Genomic DNA, 8,480 nt, shown 5'->3' with positions numbered 1-8,480 from the left:
ATTGGGGCGTGGATGGCAGGGAGCTTCAGTCACAAAGTGCGTCCCAAAATACCAAAAAATCCCCAAAAAGTGAGTCCCAAAATCAAGGCGAAACACCTGGAAAAAAGTGAGTCCAATCAAGGCAAAACACCCAGAGAAAAGTGAGTCCCAAAATACCAAAAAATCCCCAAAAAATGAGTCCCAAAATCAAGGCAAAACACCTGGAAAAAGGTGAGTCCCATCAAGACGAAACACCCGGAGAAAAGTGAGTCCCATCAAGACGAAACACCTGGAGAAAAGTGAGTCCCATCAAGGCGAAACACCCGGAGAAAAGTGAGTCCCATCAAGGCGAAACACCCAGAGGAAAAAAAAAACTCATGTAAATGAGGTCCAAGTCAGACCTCTAGAAGGTCACTTCTGTCTGTAATCGAGAGATTCTAGGCTGACTTGGACCTCATTTGCATGAGTTTTTTTTTTCCTCCAGGTGTTTCACCTTGATGGGACTCACTTTTTTCAGGTGTTTCGCCTTGATTTTAGACACCTTTCAACAAAAAGAACAATCAAATACCCCCCCCCCCCCCATATCAAATAGCCAAGGAACTACAGTATAATGGCCGTGGCTGCATATCAGTGGGTCTTTGACACAGACACATTAGCCTACTTATCACACAAAAAGTGTGAAATGAGAAATGGTGAAAGAAAAAGAAAAAAACTACTACTAAGGCTACTTACAAATATGAAAACGGGTGAAAATCTCCTGTTTTGGGGTACATTCTGGAACAGGAGACATGGTCAAATAACAGGAGACTTCTTCATAAAACAGGAGGGTTGGCGGGTATGCCATTGTGAGACATGGTGTAGTGGTCTAAAGAACAGGCTCTCAGTTCAGAGGTTCCATTTTCAAATCCCAGTCCAACTTCAGTTCATTCCTGGAGTACTTTGACCTTTTCAAGAGTATTTTGAACTAGAAAAGGTCAACATACTCCAGCAATGAACTGTAGGAGGACTGGGAATTGAACATGGGACCTCTGAACTGAGAGTCTGTTCGCTAGACCACTACAACATCTCTCACATCAAATCATTTTTGGTGCTTTTGAATAATTCTTTATGTAAAGGTTTAGGTTATCTCTGAAAGAACCCTGTCCAGCTATACTTTGACAGGAAGAACTAGTATTGTAAATGGTGAAATTCAACGGACTTTATTTCTTTCAGAATTTTGGCCTTGAAAATGTCAAAATACTCCAGCAATTAACTGTAGAAGGACTGGGAATTGAACATGGACACATCTCTCACATCAAATCATTTTTGGTGCTTTTGAATAATTCTTTATAATTTTAACCTTGTGAAGTAAAGGTTTAGGTTATCTCTGAAAGAACCCTGTCCAGCTATACTTTGACAGGAAGAACTAGTATTGTAAATGGTGAAATTCAACAGACTTTATTTCTTTCAGAATTTTGGCCTTGAAAATGTCAAAATACTCCAGCAATTAATTGTAGAAGCAGAAGGACTGGGAATTGAACATGGAACCTCTGAACTGAGAGTCTGTTTTTTAGACCACTACACCATATCTCACAATGGAATCCCTGCCAACCCTCTTGTTTTAGCAAGAAGTCTCCTGATATTTGACCATGTCTCCTGTTCCAGAATGTACCCTAAAACAGGAGATTTTCACCCTTTTTCATGTTTGTAAGTAGCCTTAGTAGTAGTTTTTTTTTCTTTTACCATTTCTCATTTCACACTTTTTGTGTGATAAGTAGGCTAATGTGTCAAAGACCCACTGATATGCAGCCATGGCCATTATCGTTTTGTTGAAAGGTGTGAGATCGATTGGGGAGGGAGTACAGACCCCTGTCTCTGCATTACGGTTCCCACAGTGTTCAGGGCGCCTGTTCAGAGAGGGGTGGAACTAGGGGGGATAGCGTGTACCTCCGCATGCGTTATGCCCCCCTGGTGATGCTCCTTAATGCCAGGTGAAAAGAAGATGGTGGCATGACGGGATCGGGTATCGGAGGAGACCCGTTGTTGTTTTCACCCTCCCAATGAGTACTATGGGGATTAGCAGGGATGGGTATAGCGTAGAGCATGGGAATGGGAGAATTGGCTTAACACTAAATTGGGCATATGGAGGGGGAAAAATGTTTTCTTTTATTTTACTTTATGGGCAGGGTCTCTTTTCTTTATACTAAATTTGTACGAACCGTGATGGCCTCAAATCGTGTGCTATTTTGTACCAATGATTGTGATGAGAATGGGACTTGGGGTGTCATCAATATGTGTGTGTACCTGCCTCGTTGTTACATTGTACCTTGATAATAAAAAAGATTTGAAAAGAAAGGTGTGAGATCTAGCTCTCTCTCTAAAATCAAGGCGAAACACCTGAAAAAAGTTAGTCCCATCAAGGCGAAACACCTGGAGGAAATGAGAAAAAAACTCATGCAAATGAGGTCCAAGTCAGCATAGAATCTCTCGATTACAGACAGACGTGGCCTTCTAGAGGTCTGACTTGGACCTCATTTGCATGAGTTTTTTTTCCTCCGGGTGTTTTGCCTTGATGGGACTCACTTTTCTCCGGGTGTTTCGCCTTGATGGGACTCACTTTTCTCCGGGTGTTTTGCCTTGATGGGACTCACTTTTCTCCGGGTGTTTCGTGTTGATGGGACTCACCTTTTTCCAGGTGTTTTGCCTTGATTTTGAGACTCACTTTTTGGGGATTTTTTTGGGGATTTTGGGACTCACTTTTCTCCGGGTGTTTCGCCTTGATGGAACTCACTTTTTTCCGGGTGTTCCGCCTTGATTTTGGGACTTAGTTTTTGGAGATTTTTTGGTATTTTGGGACTCACTTTTCTCTGGGTGTTTCGTCTTGATGGGACTCACCTTTTTCCAGGTGTTTCGCCTTGATTTTGGGACTCACTTTTTGCGGGATTTTGGAACTAACTTTTCTCCGGGTGTTTCGCCTTGATGGGACTAACTTTTTTCCAGGTGTTTCGCCTTGATTTTGGGACACATTTTTTGGGGGATTTTGGGACTCACCTTTCTCCAGGTGTTTCGCCTTGATGGGACTCACTTTTTTCAGGTGTTTCGCCCTGATTTTAGGGACACATCTTTCAACAAAAAGAACAATCAAATACGCCCCCCCCAAAAAATCAAATAGCTAAGGAACTACAGTATAATGGCTTATATATTAACTTATTAACTTATCACACAAAAAGTGTGAAATGAGAAATGGTAAAAAAAGGAAAAAAAAGGGTGAAAATCTCCTGTTTTGGGGGACATTCTGGAACAGGAGACATGGTCAAATAGGAGATTTCTTCGAAAAAACAGGAGGGTTGGCAGGTATGGCTAGAAATAAGGTAATTAGGGCCTGCAGCCTACAGTTTGACAAAATCCAGCCAGCAATTATAAACAGCACATAGGCCTACAATAAGCTAGTTGATTATTTATCAGACCATCACTCAGGCACTCTGAGCAGATTATTTAACATTGCCAGTTGAGCATCAAAGCACACAGCACATGTAGGCATATTACTGGTAACTGGTTAATGTTCTTTAGTATGTTAGCTTCGAGTTGGTAAAGTTAAACACCAGCATTGAACCACAGGACGACCAGGATTTGAATACTGTAGACCTCATTGATGGCAGTCCAATGATTATAGTAGACCACTATATAATGTCTCTGTCTCAGTCACTCATACATAGTCATCATAGCATATTATTATTCTCTTATGAAGCATCTTTTTTTTGCCTTGAAAAATTCTCCAACAATGAACTGTAAGAGAACAGCCTAGGATTCAATCATGGAATCTCTGTGCTGAGAGTCCGATGATTAGATGACTATATACTATCACTCAGAAAGTCAAAACTTGCGTCTCTTAGCCCAAACCATAACAGCCAGGGCTTGACACCAACCTTTTGAGACACTTGTCGTCTGGACAAGTACATTTCCCATTCATTTGTCCAGGCACTAAAGTCATTTTCTATACATGAATAAATAAAACGTCTTATTTAATGCATGCAAGCAAGCATTTCTATTTCTGACAGCAGACGCTGTATACGTGCATTACAGGTGGAACACAGCACTGCCTTTAAAGGCTAACATACAAAAAACACTTCAATAGTTCTGACAGTGTGATGGTCTGGAGATTTGAAGATCAGACTCTGAGCACAGATATTCAGTTTTCAAATCCCAATCCTCTTATAGAGAACCTTAACATTTTCAAGGCTAAAATACAAAAGCTGAAGTCAAAAGCACTAAGAGACACTCAGAGTGCCTGAGTGATGGTCTAATGGTCTAATGAACAGGCTCTCAGCACAAAGATTCCATGTTCAAATACCAGTTCCCCTATGGTTCAATACTGGATAACTTTGATATTTTCAAGGCTAAAATACAAAAGAAGTCAAAAGCACTAATAGACTTCTGTCAAATGTGGCTGGGCCATGGTCTAGAGGTCTGATGAACAGACTCTCAACATAGAGATCCATGTTCAAATCCCAGCACCCCTATTGTTCAATGCTGGAGTACTTTGACATTTTCAAGGCTAGTATACCAAAGAACAACTCAAAAGCACAAAGAAACATATGTTGAGGGCCCAAAGGTGCCTTGGCGCAGTGGCTGAGTGCTTGATCGGTTGTCCCTGCTTCAGGCGGGTTTCAGACAGGTTCAAGTCCCATGCCATCAAGGTACACGGAGGACCATCGGGAGGGGTGTCTCTCCCCCTGTTTCCTGAGAAGTAAAGGTAAGGTGTTATGTGTGAAAGAACTCTGTCCAACTGGAGTTTTACAGAAACACACTTTAAATGCTTCCTTTTATGGAGCACCCCCCCAACATAAGTTTTTCACAGTGCATGTACTTGTACATTCCCTTGTGACAATAAACATCTTGAATCTTGAATCTTGAATCTATGTCTTTTGACTGCTGGAAGAATTTGAGATTTAATTTTAGCCTTGAAAATGACAAAATGCTCTAGCATTGAACCTTTGGTAGCTGGGATTTGAACTTGGAACCTCTGTAACTGAAGGCTAACATACAAAAGAACACTTCAATAGTATTAAGAGTCGGTTGACAGTGACAGTGTGATGGTCTAGAGGTTTGAAGATCAGACTCTGAGCACAGATGTTTGGTGTTCAAATCCCAGTCTACAGAGAACCTTAACATTTTAAGGCTAAAATATAAACAAAGAAGTCCAAAACACCAAGAGACATTTGCTCAGAGTAACTGAGTCGTGGTCTAGTCATCTAATGAACAGACCCTCAACATAGAGATTCCATGTTTAAACCCCAGCTTGCTTCGATGCTGGAATACTTTGAACTTTTCAAGGCTAAAATACAAAAGAAGATCAGGGTCATAAATACTAAAAGATCACCAGAAGTGACTGAATGATGGTCTGGTGGTCTAATGATCAAACTCAAAGTGTGGAGGTTCCTAGTTCAAATACCAGTACCCCCATGGTTTAATGCTGGAATACTTTGAACTTTTAAAGGCTAAATACAAAAGAAGAAGTCATATAACCACTAAGAGACATTCTCCAGGAATGATGGTCTGGCGGTCTAACGATCAAACTCCAAGTGCAGAGGTTCCTAGTTCAAATACCAGTACCCCTATGGTTCAATGCTGGAATACTTTAAACTTTTAAAGGCTAAAACACAAAAAAGAAAAAGTCATAAGCACTAAGAGACTCCAACAAGGAGTGAATGAATGATGGACTGGCGGTCTAATGATCAGACTCCAAGTACAGGGGTTCCATGTTCAAATCCCAGCTCCCCTAAGGTGCAATGCTAGAACATTTTGACATTTTCAAGGCTAAAGTTGAATCTGAAATTCTTTCAGTGCTCAAAGGTCATCATGAGCATTTAGAATGGATTTCCATAAAACTTCAGTTGGACAGAGTTCTTTCACACATAACACCTTACCTTTACTTCTCAGGAAACAGGGGGAGAGACACCCCTCCCGATGGTCCTCCACATACCTTGATGGCATGGGACTTGAACCTGTCTGAAACCTGTCTGTAGCAGGGACAACCGATCAAGCACTCAGCCACTGCGCCAAGGCACCTTTGGGCCCTCAACAGGTGTTTCCTTGTGCTTTTGACTTGTTCTTTTGTATTTTAGCCGTGAAAATGTGAAAGTACTCCAGTATTGAATTATAGGGGTGCTGGGATTTGAACATGGATCTCTGTATTGAGAGTCTGTTCATCAGACCTCTAGACCATGGCCCAACCACGTTTGCCAGAAGTCTCTTAGTGCTTTTGACTTCTTTTGTATTTTAGCCTTGAAAATATCAAAGTTCTCCAGTATTGAACCATAGGGGAACTGGTATTTGAACATGGAATCTTTGTATTGAGAGTCTACTCATTAAACCGTTAGACCATCAATCAGGCACTCAGAGCAGACGTCTCTTAGTGATTTTGACCACTTCTTTTGTATTGTAGCCTTGAAAATAAATGTCAAGGTTCCAGCAATGATGACTGGGATTTGAACACTGAATGTCTGTGCTCAGAGTCTGATCTTCAAACCTCTAGACCATGACACTGTCTCTATCAACGGACTCTTGATACTTTCGAAGTGTTCTTTATATGCCCTCAGTTAATAAAGGAGAATCACTCGAGCATGGAACTACAGATTGCCCAGGATTTGAACATGGAACATCCGTGGGCAGAGCTTTGGCATTAGACCACTAAACCATCACTCAGTCACTGAGAAAAAAAATATCTTAGTCCTTCTCAGTGCTCAATATAAGCACCCACCAAGGTGGTAGCCTATAGATTAAAATAAGAAGCATAACAAATAAATTTGATTACACTTAATGCACCGCTTCATATCGGCTACATGTTGCTGCCATACAGATCAGATCTGCACTCTGTTGAGTGCCAAATTGTTTCTTGTGCACTTATATGGGCTCTATTATGATCCAGGTCTTATGCCTTATGCCTTAACTTCTTTGCCTTTTTTTTACTATTTTGAAAAACATTTTTAAATACTTCAAATGCTGATCTACATCTGCAGGTTGTGAGCTTGCAGATCAGCTATTTGGAATATTTAAAAAAATGTGTATATGTAGTAAAAAAAAGGCAAAGAAGTTAAGGCATAAGGCATAAGACCTGGTTCATAATAGAGCCCTATAGTCACTTTCCGAAGAAAACGACAATTATGACCAGCGGCGCGCACAAGTGTCCTGTTAGCCAATCCCTGTGTTGATTGTCAGTTGTGTTCACCTGTGTCTGGTTAACCCTGTGAGTATTTAAACCCTCAGTTTTTTTAAGCTCTCTGCCAGTAGTTAAATGCGTACAGTGTTAAGTATGTTTATTCTTGTGATCCTGTGTTTGGTGGAAAAGAAACATCATCTATTAGATCTGCTCTGCTTCTTGACTAACACTTGGTTCACACCCTGACTAAAAGGGGTTTAGTATGTTTTATGGGAGTAATCTATGAAAAATGTCACTTAACGTCATGCTAAAAACATCATGTCATACTTTCTTGTGAGGCTAAATTGTTTGCAGTACAGCTATCAGTTGTTTGTTTAAATAATTGGTGTTTTTTGCAATAAATACATAAAATGGAAGTGGTAGTTTTCAATTTACGTAATTTATTAGAACAGCTCAAAGCAATGCAGTTCAGAAGTGTTCTCGAATAAACCTAATTTAGCTATTAAATCAATGAAGCTATGGTTATAATACCACATTGAGAAACTAGTTGCAAACAGTCATATTTTTTTTTTTCAAAAGTGAAAACCGCAAATGCACTTGATTTAACAAAAACATTTAAAAAAATAACTTGGTTGAAACTGCTATAGTCTTTCTTGATCATCTGAAACTAATAAAATGTGCTTTCAATGAACGTGTAAATCTAGATGTTCTAATAAGATGGTTTTAAAGAACAACCTAAATTGCAGTTGTCATAATGAACCCTAGTCATAAGAGGGTGTATCTAGTAGATTCAGTCACTCTGTCAGGGGTAGAGGTGTTTGCTGTGGATTTTCATCTATTGACCTGTCGGCTATCCTTTTCACTTTAAATATAACCTCCGACAAATCTTTAGTGTGAAAATCCGGATGGTACAGTGGTAAAGCAGAGGACTCACAACCTGAAGGTTGTGGGTTTGAATCTCACTACTGGAAAGTCTTCAACTTTGGTATTTTTAAGGCGAAGAGCATGGAAGCAGCCCACCGCCCCCGTCACACCCTCGTCACACCCTCTTTTAGCTCTGGTAGGAGAGGGAGGGGCCCAACCTCTTCTTCACACCCTCTTTTAGCTCCGGTAGGAGAGGGTGGAGCATAGATAAAGCCTGCCTCCAGGGGGAGGAGTTTAGGAAATTTACATATTAATTATATAATTACAGGGGGAGGAGTTTAGGAAATTTACATATTAATTATATAATTACATTTTAGGAAATGTACATATTAATTATATAATTACATTTTAGGAAATTTACATATTAATTATATAAGGTTTACATATTAATTATATAAGGAAATGTACATATTAATTATATAATTACATAAGGAAATTT

Source organism: Nannobrachium achirus (assembly GCF_963921795.1).
Source record: "Nannobrachium achirus genome assembly, chromosome: 18".
In the NCBI taxonomy this organism is placed as follows: Eukaryota; Metazoa; Chordata; class Actinopteri; order Myctophiformes; family Myctophidae; genus Nannobrachium; species Nannobrachium achirus.
This window is presented reverse-complemented; position numbering follows the sequence as displayed.